Raw genomic sequence first — 20,680 nt, forward strand, 5'->3', positions numbered from 1 at the left:
TGTTTCAAAAATAGTTTCGGGATTTTTTTGAATTTTTCTGTAATTAATACCAGCACCCGAGTGCATCAGGTATTACCCCACCTGTTTGGAGATATAAAGGTGAAACAGCTTGTAGGAATATTCTAAACACATAAACATGATGATAACATATATGATTCATATCCGAAATGTTGCTACTTTTGGGCCCTATTCAAAATATTACACACAACAAAGTTGCAAAAAACAATAGTCAATGACAATAATATAACTAGAACCACTAATATAACATCACAACACTATTACATCGGCTAAAAGAACACTATTACATGATTGGAAACACCCAATTCCCATCCATCTCATATGCCTACCCAAATCGCTCACACATGAATAGAAAAACTGATAGCGGCAATGGAGGAAGACATGGTGCCAATGACTATGGAGAGGAGGCCTCCCGGACAAAGCAGAAGGCAATCTGATCTGCCCCCAAAATGATGATCAATAGATACATCGGCTCTCGCCATGGAAAAAAGATGAGCAAAAATAATAATTCTTGAGGGTTTTCGGTGGAACCCCTTATATGATCATAACGGGAGCTTCATGAGGCACACCTAGGGGCAACACACCCACACCCAGGCCCTAGATGGACGGCACGGGTGTGAGAGCCCCAAGTGTGGACCCTCCCAAGTTTTCTTTTGTGTGCCATTATTTTTCTTCTGAAACCCTGGAATATATTTGTATATTATTTTCTCTAGGCTTAAATTCCTACACATTCACATACACAATTTTGGGTTTCTGCCAAAAGCAGTGCTAGTAACAATAGTCTTTACTTATGAGGGTAAAGTTATACGTCAAATTATACACAAAGTGGCTAGAAAAATAGATACATTTTCACCGTATCAGCTCCTCCAAACTTAATATATTACTTGTCCGCAAGTTATCACGTCCTAACCATATGGTACACCTTGACCCGCAATTTAGCATCACATTAGAAAAACGTTCGTTACTCGTTTGTTGCTCCTGCAATGTCTCAGTTATCTTTGTGACCTAGCTGCATTTGTATCTAGTCATCACTATAATATGATAAGTTTTTTTTGACAGAAAGATGATAAGGTTTTGGTCAAACCTCACATCTACACGTATAACGTGCGCGGGCTTGCGGGGCCTGAAATGTTGACAATAACAACACCTCAACATGCACGTGAATGTGTGGTTGCCGTGAGAAGCTTGCACAGACACGGCTTCGAAACATCTCTCTGTTATTTATTTAGCATTGCCTATAATTTTTTTTCGACAAAGAGCATTGCCTATAAATACAGGGCAGATTCATCCAGACATCTACATCTGGAAAGCAAGCCAGTGCTAGAAAAGACCAAATCACATAGAGGTACATAGAGCTGCTGGTGAGTACCATGTCTTTCCTCACTATTTTTTGAGCAGATCTTTGTTATTCTATCTATTCTTCGGTTTAGAATGCCATTTATCGCAGGCATCTCTAGCAGCATGATCAGAAATTCATAGTATCCATTGTCTTCTCTCTTTCCATGTTATTCACTATTTTCTCTTTTTTTGTACTTAGAAAGTGTTTCTTTTACATGCTCCAAACTAGGAGTACTACTTACAAACTTATAAAGGAAAAATTAAGCTGAAGACCAACTGCTGGATTGAGTTGTGGCTTAGCTAAAAGTGAAGCCTACTTAAGTGGGAACTGAAAATTCATTTCGCTGATGTTGACCAGGAAGCACTACTACTTGCAGGCGTTTGTCCAATTTCGTTTCAACATGAGCACGCCATGCGACGGCCCCAAGACGGAGTGGCCTGAGCTGGTCGGCCGGACGATCAAGGAGGCGGAGGAGAAGATCAAGGCGGACCGACCGGACCTCACCGTGGATGTTGTCCCAGTAGGAACTAATGTGACGGGTGAGTTCAATGAGAACCGCGTCCGCGTCTGGGTCGACACGGTGGCGGAGGTTCCCCGGATTGGCTAAGCTGCTTTTAATTAGCCTACAGGAATACTGGCCCGTGCAGGTCTCCACATCGTCTAGTTAATCGACCGAATAAATAAGCATGGGCACGGTCTGAAAAATGTATGGATGTACTATGTCATGTTGTTCTGTTGTGAGTTGTAAGCATGAGTAATATTGTGGAGCCACTGGTTATTGTTTAAGAGATATAATCTACTTTGGCATTAGGACATGCTCTGTGAATTCTTTTTTTTTCTTCGACAAAGGATGAATTTTATTGGCTCAAAATTGAGCATCAAGAGAATACATAACACAATGAGCACACACCCGGCGTTTGTATAACTAGGATGCACATAGCCAATCCAACACACACGCACACCGACAACTAGCAAAGTCATAAGACCAAAGGCTATGTGTCGGCAAGGAAAAAAAGAAAAAAAAAACAAAACGATCAGATCGGTGATCGACAAACTACAATTGAGACCATATCCGCACAAACCATTGACACCACAATGATAACGAGGATCTTCAATAGCAACATCTTCAGGAAGGGAGCGACACTCAAGCACCGCCGTCATCGGATCTAACCACAAAAGCCAGAATCTAAATTTTCACCATGAAGAATCAGTCCAAGCAAACCGAGCAATGCCTCAACAAGGTAACGACGTAAAAAATCATCGCCATTGCCAGGTGTAACCACTCGGGTCTGACCTAGGTTCTCACCCCGGAGCTCGAGACCTAGTGCACGCAACACCACCATCCAAGTCATACAAGTGTCGTCGCCCCCGCTTTCCGCAATCCCAGCAGCTACAATTGATCGCCACCACTCTACAACTTACCCTTTGCGTCAAGTCATCATCCGTAATTTGTACCATATCACTGAAGTCATCCACCATATCAAGAGATAAAACCTCCCGAAGTCTTTTCGATGACCTCCGCTGTCGTGGATCCATAGGAAGTCCTTGCAGGGCAATCTACAGTCACCACCATCTGGCAGATCTGATCTATATCACCACCACCAACCAAAGATCGCAGCGATGTCGGCCAACACCGCACACGTGGAAGGCCAGCACATCGCCGCAGCCCCACATGCTCAACGCAACGACCCTACGGGCCGCCGTCTACACCTTGCGTCATCCCGGGGTCAGATCCTTGAAGAGCGTCATCGTGCACCACAAGGGTGGCCCCGAGGCCAGCCGAAGAGGACACCATCCCAACCCCGGGTCCAGCTGTGAATTCTTCTTGAAGGCCATGCATGCAGGGTACAATTTTCTAATAAGTTCAATGAGGCATGAAGACATAACCTTGTTACCTTCCCTGTAGTTCCAGAATAGACCTATCATTCAAATCTATTGGGCATATTTCTTGTTTTGATAGCTCAAATGCTCAATCAGGAAGTTGGATAGAGATGTCAGCAGTCATTTGGCTCTTGGTTATAAGTCAAGTAACCACAACAATCCTGTTGGTATAAGACGTCCTCTTTTTCCTAGACTCGACAAGAATAAAAGGTTGTTCATTCTTTGTATTGTCATTTTCTTGGGAAGAGACGCACACAAATTTAAGGGAGTTTTATCGCCATTATGGTTTTCTAATATAAAGGATGTAATCTTTCACATGGTTAGTTACAATTTTAGTAGCTAGCCCATCCCAAGCAGATTCAAATCATTTAACATACCTCACAAAGGAAAATCATCAAAGAGAATGTTAATAACCATCAAAGAAGCTTTAAGCATATGTTTCTTATCGCATACACGACAGAAGAGTTAGGGGTAGAGGTTGAAAAGGGGTTACCTTACATATCCCTTTCCAAGTAAGGTTATTCGCTTGATAGATCACCTTATCCATATGGCACAACTAGGTGCGCCGACAAAACCGAATGCTCTCCGCAACTCCACAATCATCAAGTGCATAAGGCGAAAAATAGCCATCCTTAAATGTACAGTATTTTTGAAGGGATTGAACCAAGTAACCAGGGGATTAAGTAACAAAAGTATAAGCTCCAGACTCAATTTCCATGACATGAGGTAAAGGAGGCCAATCGTGCACACTTAGTCTAACATGATATATAATAGTGCGTCTTAAGCCCCATTAATTTTGGTGATTAATGACAAACAATTAAGAGGACAAATGTTTTATCAAAACTATTCAGGAACTTTGTTTACTGGAATCGGCTAATTTACCGTCAGCCACACAAAGGCGACAAAGGCCTGAAAACAGACAACAAAGAATTTGCCATCAGCTAGAAATCGGCGAAGAGCTACTTTGCCGTCAGCCGAATATCCACAGACGACAAAGTCTTTGCCGTCAACTAAAGTATATCTTTGCCATCAGCCAAATATTCACAGACGACAAAGAGATTGGTAAATATTAAGAAGAACCAGCTGCCCGTAGCTCCATCGGCCGGCGCCGCCGTGACGCTCATTGTCATCACTTCCACGGCCCACGCCCTTTCTGTAGGGTCGCTCGATGCCTCTGCCCTCACCCACGAGGAGGTCGCCGTCGCCACGGCCTCCGCCTTGGCCGCACTTGCTACCGCCCGGCTCTGCTCACTCGCGCCGCCGATGTTGTCTCCGCCCTCACCCACGAGGAGGCCGCCATCACGGCAGTGTCCACTCCGGTCGTCATCTTGGCAATGTGTGGCCCCGCTTGCCCGTGTCACCGATGTCGTCCCCACCCTCACCCGCGAGGAGGCCGTCGTCACCGTGAAATCCGTGTCGACCACCGTCTCCGCGCTGTGTGGCCCCGCTCGCCTGTGCCGTCGATGTCGTCTTCACCCTAACCCGCAAGGCCGCCACCGTCGTCGTGGCATACGCATCGGCCGCCCTCACAACCGTTCAACCCCGCTCGCCGGCTTCCCCTCGAGCTCAAGCCAGAGAAAGGAAGGAGATAGAGAGGAGGCTCGGGAGAGAAATAAAGAAAGGAGAGAGAGGAGGGTCAGGCATGTGCGTGGTGGGGGTGGCTGCCCCTGCCACATCATCAATCCACATGATCTATCTGCGAGATGTGCTTTCTCTTTGCTGACAGCCTAAAAAACAGATGACAACGTCTTTCTTTGTCGTCAGTAAAAAAACAAACGACAAAGTGAGCTCTTTGCTGTCAGTAAAAAAAGACGACAAAGTCTTTCTTTGCCTTCAGTAAAAACAGACGACAAAGTCTATTTTGCTGTCAGCCATTCTTTGTTAATTGTAGTTGACGTCAAAAAGTCTGACGGCAAAAAGTGGTCTTTGCTGTCAGGCCCGACGAAATGCTGACGACAAAGAGCCCCACAGACGACAAATTAGCTGATTCTATAGTGTCTATATTGCTGAGTGGAACATCATTGGTGAATGCTAGTTTTTGTGCTAGCAAATGGTTGTCCCTTTGAGATCATAGTGTGTGATTTATAGGGTTTTAGTGGATCAAAAATTCATGTTGAGTTTAAGGGCAACTGTACTATCGAGAGGGGCAAATAAAAATTAACTACTACCGAACTCGATCTCAAGTTCCTAAACCAAATCCCTAAGCTTTTCACCCCAACCACTCAATTTCTTAAGTTTTCGGCTTCCTCAATAGTTTCGAGTATTTCCTATGCGACACTACCTTTTCTGTGAGGAATGAATGTTTCAGCTGATCGAACAAAGTTCAATAAATTTTCTTTGGATGCCAATATTTTTCTTGTGTACCATGGAGATTTTTGTGCAGTACCCTGGAGTTATGTTTTTGTTGATGCCATCTCTATTAGCTCTAGCACCTCCAAGTTTTACTGTTTCCTACACTTCTATGAACCTCTTGGTTTGCTTCAGCCTATCGACTCAGTATAGATCTAATAAATCCAAGCTTTCTATCTTCCGATGCCTTTGAATATTTGGTTCTTTGAGAGTCTTACTGAATAGCCAGGTACCTCCGAGTACAGCACACTTCCACGAACATCTTGTTTTCCACGAGACCGCTCAAACTTAGAACTAATCCAGTAGTACCATGAAAACTTGGGCTAGTTAAAATTTTCAAGTGTAACATTAAGTTTTCTGCTTTCTCTAGAAATAGAACCCCACAACTCTTGAGTGGGTCGGCCAATTTGAGTGTGACCATGAGAGTGTTTTCATGGCAGAAAATTCAGAGCTTGATGATCAAGCTCCTCCCTTTCTTGAACCTGTCCTTCGGACTCCATTTGTCTTTGCTTCAAGCATATGTTTGTGTGTGTGTAAGAGAGAGAGAGAGAGAGAGAGAGAGAGAGAGAGAGAGAGAGAGAGAGATCATATGAGTTCTTGAGAGAGTTGATTGAAGATCTTTTTAGGACCTCGTCCGACTTTGCTTTGCTTTTTAGTCTTCGAGGATATGCACCTCTTAGACGATTAGGAGTCACTTGAGAGCCTTCAAGGCTGTGAAGAATCAAGAGTTTATTCGAGGTTCGATGAGCACCTTCTTCGTGCAAGATTAACTCCAGAGTGAGATTTAGTTGGGGATGTTGTCGAGACCTTTGTGGTCTTAGGACTTTGTGTCCAAACCTCCACCAATGAGGAGTAGAATAGGAATCTTGGAAAAACATCATTGTGTCAACTATATTTGCTATCTCTTTTCCCTTAGTCCTAGTTTTGCTGCAAGTTTACCTTCCGAACTCATAGATAGTTGTATACATGTTTGGGTAGATTCTCCTAAGAAACCAAGTACAAATGCTCATTACTTGCCAGCTAAAATTTGAGGATATAATTTTTATGTGAGTATTCATCCTCTCACCTCTAGTCCATAACACTCGGTCCTACGAAATCATAGGATGGACTCTGATGCCCACAAATGTAGGGGATGTCAGTCTTCAATGGAAGTATTTTACCTTGATATGTATTTTACACAACGGGAAAAAGAAAATCTTGATAAGACTTTATTAGTTGAGTCATCAACCTTAAACACAGATATAACGAGAATTTATTTGATATACTTTGTTAGTACGGATTATGATTGACTATTCATATTGGTGATAGTTCCAAATAAGTAAATAAAAGTGGTGGTTGCCTGGTGGTAGTCAAGAAATGTGTGATAAAAGAGGGCAACCGTATTAAAATGGCAGGCATGAGTAGTATCTAAGCTTTTTCTGTATCTAAATATGTTCATGTGACGAGAGTAGAAGAGATCCCGGTCTATACGTCCACCAAGTCAAAAGGCGTGAAAGGTGATTCCCCTTTAGATCCCTTGTGCATCTTATTACTCTTGGGGTTGTGAGGATAGATGATATTAAGCGTCACCCTGAGCTTCCGAGTTGTGGACTTGTGCTCTCAAAAAATTTGTCAGGGTTTGAAGTTCGCCTGAAGAACTACTGATAGTGAAGAGAGAGATGAGACATTTGTTGGCCAAGTCTCTTGGGGGTCTACGAGAAACGTTCATTTTCATGAGGGTGTTCATTCGTCTCCTTCTATCCAATAGAGATTAGTGTGAACCTCAGACTGGGTGTTCATTCGTCTCCTTATCCAATAGAGATTAGTGTGAACCTCATACTACAATTTATCTCCAACACTTATTTCGTCTCCCAAAGTTTTACTATGTGCTATTACGTGCTTTTGCCAGCTTTACCATGTGTTGCTTGCGTGCGTGTGTTAGCTTATCATCTAGGGTGTAACATTTGTTGAAAAAATAAACAATTTCATGATTAATTCCAGAATTCATAAATAAAGCAACTATTCACATGTAAATCTCCATCATACTAGATGAATTAAATGGCTTGTTCAACAACATCACACACGTAGCAACCATAATTAAAGAGTGGATCAGATCTCGTCACACGTAATGATGAAGAAGTCGTCGTGGCTAGTGCAGAAGTGATGTTGTTGGCGAAGACTAGTTGAAATAGACAACTACAGAGTAGGGTGTGTGGCACCGACTCACGTAGAAAACGGTCTAATGTCGACATCACAATCTAAACCAACTAGTTTTTCAACTCCTAGCCTTAACAGCCAAGAAACCAAGAACAAAATGGCAAAATGAAGTTGCGCAACGCTCCTAGGCCGGATTCCAAATTTCGGCGAATCATTCATGCACTACCACACTGAGCCCCTATGTGGACGGCCCAGGCCATCGGCATAGGCCCGATTCCCGTCGCGATAGACCTATGCCAACGGCCACCGTCAGCGTAGGGCCGTCGGCAACATATATGTCGGCGTACCCCAAGGGCCCATCGGCATAGATGCCTACCCCGATGACATCCGTACATCTATGCCGACGGCTCAGACCGCCGGCAACATTCCACGCCAACGGCGCCGCCGTCCAAAGCGACCCAATAAGCGGCCGCCAGGCCGTCAGCATAGATTCAAATCTATGCCGACGGCGTAGCATCGACATGTGGCGGCCGCTGGCAACTCCTGGGCCGTAGCTACGCCGACGGCCTAGCCGTCGGCATATCTTATGCCGACAGCCTAGTAGACAGCCTAGCAGACGGCCTAGCCGTCGGTGTAGCTACGGCCCAGGAGTTACTAGTGGCCGCCACGTAGCGCCTATGTCGACGGCGACATATGTTAAAACTATGCCGATGGCTAGGCCGTCGGCAAAGGCTCCACGTGGCGGCCACTTGTAACTCCTGGGCCGTAGCTACGCTGACGGCTAGGCCGTCGGCATAGGCTCCACGTGGCGGTCACTGGTAACTCTCGGGGACTTTATGCCAACGGCTAAGCCGTCAGCATAGTTTTTGTCTGTTTTGTTCTGTTTTCTGTTTCAAATCAATTCAATTCAAATCATATCAAATATCAGATATAGAGCAGGTATATAGCCGGGTGCTTGCGCCTGCCACCACACTTCTACATGCGTAGGAGGGCCCACCACAAGACCTGGCGTGTAAGCTACCCCCCAGGTACCCAGTCCCGTCTAACCAGATTCCCTCCGTGTTGACCATTTCCCCCCACGGTGACACGGCGACAGCGACGTCCGTGAGGGGGGGCAAATGATATATAATTTAGGTATGTTTTTTGTTTAGATAAGACACATTTATGTTTTGAAACAAAAAAGAAATAAAATTGGGAAAAATAGGCACAAAATCTATGACGACATAGCTGCACCCACGGGTCGGCGATGCCCTGGATCGATGAGGTGACGAAGCACGCGGGTCGATGACGTGTCACATGCCATGGGCTAGGCCTATGCCTACGGCTAGGGCCGTCGGCATAGCTCCGCCACCCGCCGGGCCCTCCTCGACCTCGGATCGATGATGTGGACACGACGCGGATCGATGATGTCAGCAAATCTATGCCAACGGCTTTGTCATCGGCATAGCTATGCCGATGGCCGCTGTTAGCACCTGTCGGCGTAGGGCCAACGCCATCAAACGGTCGTCGCTAACCGTGTAGCCGGGCCCGGGCTTTGCCGACGACCGCTGATATGCCGACGGCCATCGTAGGCGTACCTCGAGCGGTCCCGACGGTCATACTATGCCGACGGCCCTCGTCGGCATAGATGGACATATGCCGACGGCTTGGCTACGCCCACGGCCCGACCTAGGCCGTCGGGATATATCCATCTATGCCGACGGCCCCCGTCGGCATAGATACGGCCGTAGGCAATCGGGTAAATCCTGGTAGTGATGCGCATCTTGCACCCCCCCGCCCCGACAAGGCGAGGATGGTGCGCGTGTGATGTTGTTCTCTTTCTCTCCTCGTACCCATCACTTAGTTGTTGCTTCGTCGCATTGTCTCAAATATATTTGCAAGTTGGTTGTATTTTTATGTATTCACTGCTACAAGATGATAAGGTTTTGGTCAAACCTTCATATCTACACGTATCAACGTGCGCGGGATTGCGGGACCTGAAATGTTGACAATGGCAACATCTCGAATATGCACGTGAATGTGTGTGGTTGCCGTGAGAAGCTTGCACAGACACGGCTTCGAAACACCTCTTTTTTATCTATTTAGCATTGCCTATAAATACAGGGCGACTTCATCCAAATCGACATCTGGAAAGTAGAAAGCAAGCCAGTGCTAGGAACGACCAAATCACATAGAGCTAGATAGAGCTGGTGGTGAGTACCATGTCATTCGTCCCCTTTTTTCTGAGAAGATCATTGTCATCCTGTCTATTCTTCCGTTAGGAATGTCATTTGTCGCGGGCATCTCTAGCAACATGATCAGAAATTCATATTATCCATTGTTTTCTCTCTTTTCATATTATTCACTATGTTCTCTCCTTTTTGTACTCCCTCCATTTAAAAATACTTGTCATGATTTTAGTTCTACTATAAGAAAGTGTTTCCTTTACATGCATGCTCCAAACAAGTACCAGTACTTATGCAAACTTATAAAGGAAAAAAGTTAAGCTGAATACCAGCTGCTGGATTGAGTTGTGGCTAGCTAAAAGTGAAGCCTAGTTAATTGGGAACTGAAAATTCATTAAGCTGATGCTGACCAGGAAGCACTACTACTTGTAGGCATTTGTACGATTTCTTTCCAACATGAGCAAGCCATGCGACGCCAAGACAGAGTGGCCTGAGCTGGTCGGACGCACGATCAAGGAGGCGGAGGAGAAGATCAAGGCGGACCGGCCGGACCTCAAAGTCATCATTGTCCCGGTAGGAAGTTTTGTGACAACAGACGTCGATTTGAACCGCGTTCGCGTCTGGGTCGACACGGTGGCGGAGGTTCCCAAGATTGGCTAAGCTAGCTTAATTAGCCTATCACTGGAATAAAGGCCCATGCAAGTCTCCACTTTGTTCAGTTAATTGGCCGAATAAATAAGCATGGGTACAGTCTGAAAAATGTACGGATGTGCTATGTAATGTTGTTTTGTATGTGAGTTGTAAGCATCAGTAATATTGTCGAGCCACTGTTTATTGTTCAAGAAATATAATCTACTTCAGCATTAGGACATGATCTATGAATTCTTCTTGAGGGCCAATAATATGCGCGGTATGATTTCTAATAAGTTCAGCGAGGCAGGAAGACATAACCTTCTTACCCTCCCCTGGACAAATCTTTTGGGCATATTTCTTGTTCTGATAGCTCTTATCAGGGGGTTGGATAGAGATGTGAGCAGTCTTCTAGCTCCTGGTTAGAAGTCGAGTAACCACAACGGTTCTTTTGGTATAAGACGTCCTCTTTTTCCTAGATCAACAAGAGTAAAAGGTTGTTCATTCTTAGTGCCATCATTTTCTTCAGAAGAGATCCAATGCAAATTTAATGGAGTTTTATCGTCATTATAATTTCGAATATAAAGGATGTTATCTTTCACATGGTTTGTTGCGATTTTAGCAGCTAGCACATCCCAAGAAACTTCAAATTATTTATCATACTCCACAGAGGAAAATCATCAAAGAGAATATTAATAACCATCAAAGAGGCTCTAAGCATAAGTTCCTGATCAGACACTCAACAAAAGAGTTAGAGGTAGAAGTTGAAAAGGGGTTACCTTACATATCCCTTTTCCTTGTAAGGTTAGTTGCTTGAACGATCACTTTATTCATATCGCACAACTGGGTGCGCCGACAGAGCTGAATGTTTCCACAACTCCACAATAATCAAGTGCATAAGGAAAAAAATAGCAAGCCTTAACATACATTATTTTTAAGGGATTGAACCAGGTAACCAGGGGATTAAGTAGCAAATAAGGGCCAGACTCAATTTCCATGACATGAGGTAAAGGAGGCCAATCGTGCACACTTAGCCTAATATAATATATAAAAGTGCATATTAAGAACCATTAGATTTTAGTGATTAATGACAAAAAAATTAAGAGGACAAATTTTTTATCAAGTCTTTCAGGAACTTGATTCATATTGGTGAGTGGGACATCATTGGTGACTGCTAGTTTTTGTGCTAACAAATGGTTGGCCCTTTGAGCTCAGAGTGTGTAATTTATAGGGTTTTAGTGGATCAAAGATTCATGTTAAATTTAAGGGCAACTGTACTATCAAGAGGGACATGTAAAAATTAACTACTACTAAACTCTATGTGAAGATCCTAAACCAAATCCCTTCACTCCTTCCACCCAATTTCTCAAGTTTTCAGCTTCCATGGTAGTTCAGAGTATTTCCTATGCGACACTAACGACTCTATGAGGAATGAGTGCTTCTGCTGAGCGAACGAAGTTCACTAAGTTTTCTTTGGATGCCAAGATTTTTCTCGTGCACCGTGAAGATTTTTCTGCAGTACCCTGGAGTTGTGTTTTGTTGAGACCATTTCTATTACCTCTAGCACCTCCAAGTCTAACTGTTTCCTACACTTCTGTGAACCTCTCGGTTTGCTTCAGCCCATCGACTCAGAATAGGTCCGATACTTCCGAACTTTCTATCTTCCGATACATGTTCATATTTGGTTCTTTGAGAGTCTTACTGGACGGCCAGGTACCGCCGAGTACCGCGCATTTCCATGAATATTTTATTTCCCACCTGACCGCTCAAACTTTGTGTTGAGTTGTGTAAATGTGTGAATATGTAATAGTTGGGGGGCTAAGATGTAAAAGCGCATATCTATATAGAATACAGAGAAAGAGGAGGCTGGATAAGGCGCTCCAGATTTTTCCCCATTCTAGTTCTTCCTTCTACCATCTTCTAATCCAGATTTGTTGAATATTTCTCTGATTTACAACATGGTATCAGAGCAAGACGATCCTAGTGCGTCTCTCGCTCTGCCGTAACGCCGCATCGTTGAGGTGTTGCTGTCGTGTGGCGGCTGGAGCTCGTCTTCGCTCAGATCCTTTGCGATTTGGTGGAGCCAAGCAAGATCGAGGGTTCGGCAGAGAAGATCGACGAATACGATGCGGTGCTGTTCTCACTTTAAGTTGCTGAGATTCCGGTCAGTTTGAGTCCTTTGTGATTCAGTTCTCTTTTCTGTGGCTGGGGCAACTTCGTTTGCTGGGTTGATTTGGTAGTGATGAGTTTGGCTGATACAAACTTGTGACCTGTGAGTCTTATTTGTGGTCTGTTGCCGTAGAGTTCTCTTGCTAGTTAGTGACCATGGGAGACAAAGACAAGGACAAGGGTGCAGATTCAAGTGTTGAGAAATTATGTGAAAGTATGCAGTGAATGCTTGCTCAGCAGATGGAGCAAGCACAGGTTAAGTCTAGTAGCTCGGCTGAAATTCAGAAGTCTGTCCTCGAACCAAATCCAGTAAAATTAACTGGTCCGGGTGACTATTTTAGTTGGGCTCGCAATGCGTCGTTAATTCTGGAAGTGCATGGTCTGCATAAGTACCTAAATGAAGATGAGAAAAAGCCAGGAGAGGTAATGCAGGAACAATGGGAGCAGAATCAGAAGCGAGTCATGGTTTGGCTGTTGGGCTCAACGGAAAAAACTGTTCGGGAACAAGTTGAAAGTTTTCAAACTGCTGCTGAAGTCTGGACAAGTATTGAAAAACAGTTTTCTGGTAAATCAAACAAAATGCAGGTTAGCAGAATACTACATGAGATGTGGCACTTTAGACAAGACCAGAAATCAGTTACAGAGTATGCAGGGGAATTGAAGAAACTTTACAGGGATCTAGAGTTTTTTAGACCATTCAAGCCACATGATCCTAGAGATTTGACTCTCCTCAGAGAATGGTTTGAACCATTGTTGGTGCAGGTTTTCCTGGAAGGTTTGAATCCTGAGTTCAAGCTTCGCTCTCAGATGATACAAGCATCTCCTGACTGGCCTACCTTGGATGAAACTATTGCCAGTATTCTTGAAGAAGAGACTCGTTTGGCGAAGCAATGCCACAGATGCATGGTGATAATCGTGCTGCACTTACTCACACACAATCCTCTATGAGTTTTAGAAGTGGTCAAGCAAATACTACTAAGTTTGACCACAAACGGAGAAACAAAGTTGTGTGTGATCATTGTAAGAGACCTGGCCATATGAAAAAGGATTGTTTTGAGTTGATTGGTTATCCTCTAGGATGGCAGCAGAGAAAAATAAACAGGTTCAATGGCAGCGGTAACAGCTTTGAGAAGAAACAAGACCGAGTTCATCTTGCATCATCCACAGGAGAGTTACCTGCAATTGCTGCTCAGGCTCTAGAAGAGTTCAAGGCAAAATTGATGGCTATTACTGCTGAAGGATCTAGTGAAGCTGCCAGCTCTCAGAGTGCAGAAGGTGAGAACCATTTACTTATGCCCTGGATAATTGATTCGGGTGCCACAAATCATATGACAGGTTCACAAAAATATTTTTCATCATACATACCTCGTTCACGAAAGGATAAGGTCCGTATAGCTGATGGATCTTCGTCTTCCATAATGGTATGTGGAACCATTAGTTGTACACGTTCCTTACCTTTAAGTCTTGTCTTACATGTTCCCGATTTTCCTATGAACCTTCTATCTGTCAGTTCAATCACAAAGTCACTTAATTGCAGAGCTATGTTTGAGCCCCGGTTCTGTGTATTTCAGGACCTGAAGTCAGGAAAAATACTTGGGACTGGAACTGAGCGTGATGGCCTGTACTATCTTGACAATGTTGCAGCTCCACTTGCATTTGCTACAGCATGTACCTCATCCATCCACAGATGAGTTGTTGTTGCTCCATTGTAGACTAGGGCATTTATCTTTCCAAGTCCTAAGTCGTATGTTTCCATCACTTTTTGCTTCCTGCTACAAGGATAAGCTTGTATGTGATGTATGTGAACTAGCTAAGCATACACGGGCTACTTATCCTAGTAGTAGTGAGAGAAGTCAAACCCCTTTTGAAATTGTGCACTCAGATGTTTGGGGTCCCTCAGTTGTAACCTCTCTATTAGGAGAGCGTTGGTTTGTGACTTTTATCGATGGCTTTAGCCAATATACTTGGCTTTATTTGCTCAAACAAAAGTGTGATGTGTTATCTGCATTTAAAGACTTTTATGCCTTGATTTGCAATCAATATAATGCAAGAGTGAAAATATTTCGCTCAGACAATGGAACCGAGTATGTTAATCAGGAGTTTGACTATTTTCTAGCTTCAAATGGCATTATACACCAGACTACATGTGTGAACACTGCTGCTCAAAATGGAGTCGCTGAACGTAAAAATAGACATTTATTGGAGGTTGCTCGGTCCCTCATGTTCACAATGAATGTACCTAAATTTTTTTGGGGCGAGGCCATTAAAACAGCAGCATACTTAATAAACTGCATGCCATCACGGGTTTTGAATTATAAAACACCAATGGAATGCTTAAGTGGTACTAATTCGTTTACTGTACCACCAAAGGTGTTTGGTTGTGTTTGTTTTGTTCATGATTACAGGAACTCGGTGGGAAAGCTTGATCCCCGTGTTGTTCGATGCATCTTTGTTGGGTATTCTTCTACCCAGAAAGGCTATCGTTGTTGGTGCCCTACTGAGAAATGGTTCTTTGTGAGTATGGACGTCACTTTTCGGGAGAAATAACCTTATTACACGTCAGCCATCAGTACTATTGATAGTATTGGTCGTGAGGGGGAGAATTATGATAAGGTGGATGTTCGTATTGGTTCAATTTTGACTCCTTTGCTAGATATATCTCAACCAGATCAAGGAACAGAGGGGGAGGAAAATGCGAGTACTAATGAGGGTAGGAGCAGCTCAACTGTTCATGAGGTATGTGACACTCCTACTTCTCAACAAGTTATACAACATGACAACCCTCTGTCTACAAGTTACAGGTCATTGCCTCTTGATTCAGTGCCGCGTGAAGAAACAGAGGAAGGTAGCGTACATGCTATGGACCCTACTGATTCTCCATTAGTTGATGGTTATATTGATGACACGACTGAGGAAGGTACTGAAATTCCTATTGCAGCTCCTAAATCTCCACCAGATGATTGCCCTATCGCCTTACGAAAACCTGTGAGACATCGAGACGTACCAGCACGTCTTAAGGATTGTGTGGGTTATAAACATGATATTGCTAAATTTATCTCTTATGAAAATCGCAGCCCCTCATTTAAGACTTTCATTGCTTCTTTGGACTCTACCTCTATACCCACAGATTGGAGAGATGCTATTAAACATCCTAAGTGGAAGGAAGCAATGCTGGAGGAAATGAAGGCTTTGGAGAAAAATAACACATGGGAACTCGTAAAACTACCACATGGCAAGGAGCCAGTGGGTTGCAAGTGGGTGTATACGATCAAGCAGAATCCTGATGGCAAGGTGGAGCGATATAAGGCACGTCTAGTGGCAAAGGGATACACACAAACATATGGGATTGATTACGAAGAAACCTTTGCACATGTTGCTAAGATGAGTTCGGTACGAACTTTAATCTCATGTGCATCTAATCTTAGTTGGGATCTTCATCAACTAGATGTGAAAAATGCCTTTCTCCATGGGGACCTTCAAGAAGAAATTTATATGCATATACCACCGGGCTTTGACACTGCTCAGACTAAGGATAAAGTTTTGTGGCTGCATCGATCCTTATATGGATTAAAGCAATCGCCTCGTGCTTGGTTTGATCGTTTTAGGAGATCTTTACTTAAAATGGGCTATCATCAGAATAATGCTGATCACACCTTGTTCTATAAGCGTAATATGAGCAAGTTAGCAATACTGATAGTATATGTTGATGATATCATCATTACAGGAGATGATACTAAGGAAATAGAATACTTGAAGATGCGGCTAGCGAAGGAGTTTGAGGTTAAAGATCTTGGACAATTACGATATTTCCTTGGAATTGAGGTCTCTCGGAGCAAAAAAGGTATTTATCTCTATCAGAGAAAGTATGTTTTAGATTTATTACTAGAAACTGGGCTATCCAAATGTCGTCCAGCTCCCACTCCCATTGAGCAAAATCATCGCCTAGTTAGTGAAGCAGGATCTCCTGTGGATCGAGAGCGCTATCAAAGGCTTGTTGGACGACTGATTTATATCTCACACACTCGTCCTGATATTGCTTTTGCTGTAAGTGTTGTTAGCCAATTTATGCATGATCCACGGACTCGCCACATGGATGCTGTGATCCGAATTATTCGCTATCTTAAGGGATGTCCTGGTCGAGGTCTACTATATACATCACATGGCAATCTACAGGTGGAATGTTATACAGATGCAGATTGGGCAGGCTCTTTGGATGATAGAAGGTCAACATCAGGCTACTGTACATTTGTTGGAGGTAATCTTGTCACATGGCGCAGCAAAAAGCAAAGTGTTGTAGCGCGGTCCACGGCTAAAGCAGAATTTAGATCCATGGCACATGGAGTGTGTGAAGTGTTATGGGTGCGAATCCTTTTGATGGAGCTGGGTTTATTTCAGACTAAACCATTGATGCTATATTGTGGTAATAAGGCAGCCCTTAGTATTGCACAAAATCCTGTGCAACATGATCGAACAAAGCATGTTGAAATTGATCGACATTTTATTAAAGAGAAGTTGGATCAAGGAATTATTTGTATGACATATGCGAGCTCCTCAAACCAACTTGCAGACATCTTGACTAAGGGCTTACCAGATAGAATGTTTTCTATCCTTTGTAGAAAGATGGGGTTATATGATGCATTTACCCCATCTTGAGGGGGAGTGTTGAGTTGTGTAAATGTGTGAATATGTAACAGTTGGGGGGCTAAGATGTAAAAGCGCATATCTATATAGAATACAGAGAAAGAGGAGGCTGGATAAGGCGCTCCAGATTTTTCCCCATTCTAGTTCTTCCTTCTACCATCTTCTAATCCAGATTTGTTGAATATTTCTCTGATTTACAACACTTTGAAAACGTCTAGTAGTACCATGAGCACTTCGACTAGTTAAATTTTTAAGTGTAACAATAAGTTTTCCACTTTCTCTGGAAATAGAACCCCCCCCCCCCCCCCCCCCAAACTCTTGAGTGGGTGGGCCAATTTGAGAATGTTTTCATGGCGGAAAATTGAGAGTTTGATAGCCAAGCTCCTCCCTTTCTTGAATCCATCTTTCATACGCCCTCTCTTTTTGCTTCAAGCATCTGTGTGTGTGTGTGTGTGTGAGAGAGAGAGGGAGAGAGAGAGAAATCATATGGGTTCTTGAGAGAGTTGATTGAAGATCTTTTCAGGACCTCATGCAATTGACTTTGCTTTGCCTTTTAGTCTTCGAGGATGTGCACCCGCTAGGTGATTAGGAGTCACTTGAGAGCCTTCAAGGTTGTGATGAAATCAAGAGTTTGTACAAGGCTCGATGGTCACATTCTTCATGCAAGATTAATTCTAAGTGGGACTTTGACCTTAGTGGTATCATGGTCCTTGTGGGATTTTAGTTGGAGACACTGTCAACACCTTTGTGGTCTTAGGACTTTGTGTCCGAACCTCCACCAATGAGGAGTAGGATAGGAATCTTGGAAAAACATCGTCGTGTCAACAGTATTTGCTATCTCTTTTCCCTTAGTCCTACATTTCTTGCAAGTTTACCTTCCAAATTCATACTTTGTTGTAGACATGTTTGAGTAGGTTCTCCTAAGAAACCAAGTCCAAAATCTTATTACTTGCCAACTAAAATTTGAGGATATAATATTTTATGTGAGTATTCATCCCTTCACCTCTTGTCCATAGCACACGGTCCTACAAAATCATAGCATGTCACTCTGATACCCACATGTGTAGAGGGGTGGAGGCAATCTCCAGCAAAAATATTTTACCCTGATATAATTTGTTAGTAGGGATTATGACTGAGTATTGATATAGGTAATAGGTTCAGATAAGTAAAAGAAAAGTGGTGGTTACCTGGTGGTAGTCAAGAAATAAGTAATAAACGGGAAAAAAATTAAAATAGCAGGCATTCAACCATAATTAAAGAGTGGATCAGATCTCGTCGCCCATACTGATCAAGAAGACGTCGTGGCTGTTGCATAAGTGATGTTGTTGAGATGTCGTTGGCGAAGATTGGTCGAAGTAGACAACTATGGAGTAGAGTGCGTGGCGCCGCATCACTTGGATGGAGGACGGTCTCATGTCGCCATCACGATCTAAATCAACTAGTTTTTCAATTCCTAAACTTAACGGCAAAGAAACCAAAAAATAAAATGGCAAACCAAAGCTGCACTCCTCGACCAGATTTCGGATTTTGACGGATTATTCACGAACATGTCATACGCCACAACGAGCCGAGCGCACACATGTTCTCTTTTTCTCCTCATACCCATCACTTGATCGTTGCATCCTCTGAAATATCTTTGCAAGTTGGTTATATTTTTATTCATAGACTACTACAAGATGATAAGGTTTTGGTCAAACCTTCATATCTACACGTATCCACGTGCGCGGGATTGCGGGGCCTGAAAAGTTGACAATAGCAATATCTCGAACATGCACGTGAATGTGTGGTTGCGGTGAGAAGCTTGCGTAGACACGGCTTTGAAACTCTCTCTTTTATTTACTTAGCGTTGCCTATAAATACATGGCCGCTTCATCAAGACATCTACATCTGGAAAGCAAGCCGGTGCTAGGAACGATCAAATCACATAGAAGTGCATAGAGGTCGTGGTAAGTACCATGTCATTCCTCCCTCTTTTTCGAGAAGATCCGTGTTCTATCTATTCCTCCGGTTTACCATATCATTTGTCATGTATCATTGTCTATGAAATTTGTCGCCCGTACTCATGGGCATCTCTAGCAAAATGATCAGAAATTCATATTAGCCATTTCCTTTATTTCCATATTATTCGTTATCTTCTCCTTTTCTACTACTATGAGACTGCTAATACTGTACAAATTTAGATAGAAAAAGAGTACAAAAAAGAGGCTAAAAGTTGTGACCAAGGCTAAAAGTTGAGTGACTGGGAACAGATAATTCATTTGCCTGATGTTGACCACGAAGCACTATATTCCTTGCAGGCGTTTGCCCAATTTCATTCCCACCATGAGCAAGCCATGCGACGGTGCCAATCCCAAGACGGAGTGGCCTGAGCTGGTCGGGCGCACGATCAAGGAGGCGGAGGAGAAGATCAAGGCGGACCGACCGGACCTCAAAGTTGTCATTGTCCCGGTAGGAAGTGTTGTGACACAGGAGGTCGATCTGAACCGCGTCCGCGTCTGGGTCGACACAGTGGCGGAGGTTCCCAAGATTGGCTAAGCTAGCTTGTAATTAGCCAACTGGAATAAAAGCCCATGCAAGTCTCAACATCGTCCAGTTAATTTGCCGAACAAATAAGCATGGGTATGTTGTGAAGAAAAATAAGTATTGTTGGTGTTTTGCGGAAATGTATCATGTGTGGATCTGTTATGTATGTTATTTTGTTGTAAGTTGTAATAAGCATCGTTAATATTATCTGGCCCTGTTTATATTGTCTAATAAATATAATCTACTTTAGCGGAGTGAAATCCGTTTCATACCTTTGGCAGAGTCACATCTTAACGTTTTAACCACTGAAATTGGCATGATCCTGGTCGATTTTGACCTTATGGGAGTAAAATTCCAACACTTTACACTTGGAGAGATTGTGAGATACGCAAAGGTGTTTCTAACAGATGAGATACCTATCGGTGCTTTGAAATCCATATGTAACGGGGCTCATCCATATGTATAAGTGTATAACCATGTATTGTGGCAGCCCGTATTTTTGTATCTCCATTATAGTCAAACAAATGTGCTTTGAATGGGGCCATGTCAACAAAAAGTACTACTTCTGTCAGTGGAGTGTACGCAGGCATGCAACATGTCTCCTCTCTCTTCCTCCCGACCAATCCATAGATTTTATTTTAGCTTATAATTTTAGATGGTCACTGCCTTTCACACTAAAATTCTGTTATTGAATTTTTCATATATTTAAACTAGCTTTAAAAATAACATGTTTCACATATTTCAAAAAATTACTCATTTCACCGATTTCACTTAGTTCAAAACACTACTTTCCATCATTTCATATATTTCAATTATCTCAAAGAATTCA

The 20,680-nt window shown here is 43.2% G+C and overlaps 3 long non-coding RNA genes across 3 annotated transcripts; all 3 read left to right on the plus strand.

Annotated features, from left to right (window-relative positions):
- Nucleotides 1-1,208: 1,208 nt before the first annotated feature.
- On the plus strand, nucleotides 1,209-2,170 carry LOC123184959 (uncharacterized). The gene is made up of 2 exons (XR_006493131.1): nucleotides 1,209-1,379; nucleotides 1,734-2,170. It is a non-coding gene; the product is annotated as an uncharacterized lncRNA (long non-coding RNA).
- Nucleotides 2,171-9,847: 7,677 nt separating this feature from the next.
- On the plus strand, nucleotides 9,848-10,764 carry LOC123184960 (uncharacterized). Its single transcript, XR_006493132.1, has 2 exons — nucleotides 9,848-9,915; nucleotides 10,321-10,764. It is a non-coding gene; the product is annotated as an uncharacterized lncRNA (long non-coding RNA).
- Nucleotides 10,765-19,143: 8,379 nt separating this feature from the next.
- On the plus strand, nucleotides 19,144-20,120 carry LOC123187865 (uncharacterized). The gene is made up of 2 exons (XR_006494172.1): nucleotides 19,144-19,274; nucleotides 19,626-20,120. It is a non-coding gene; the product is annotated as an uncharacterized lncRNA (long non-coding RNA).
- The last annotated feature ends 560 nt before the right edge of the window (nucleotides 20,121-20,680 follow it).

Source organism: Triticum aestivum, chromosome 2A (genome assembly GCF_018294505.1).
Source record: "Triticum aestivum cultivar Chinese Spring chromosome 2A, IWGSC CS RefSeq v2.1, whole genome shotgun sequence".
NCBI lineage: Eukaryota > Viridiplantae > Streptophyta > Magnoliopsida > Poales > Poaceae > Triticum > Triticum aestivum.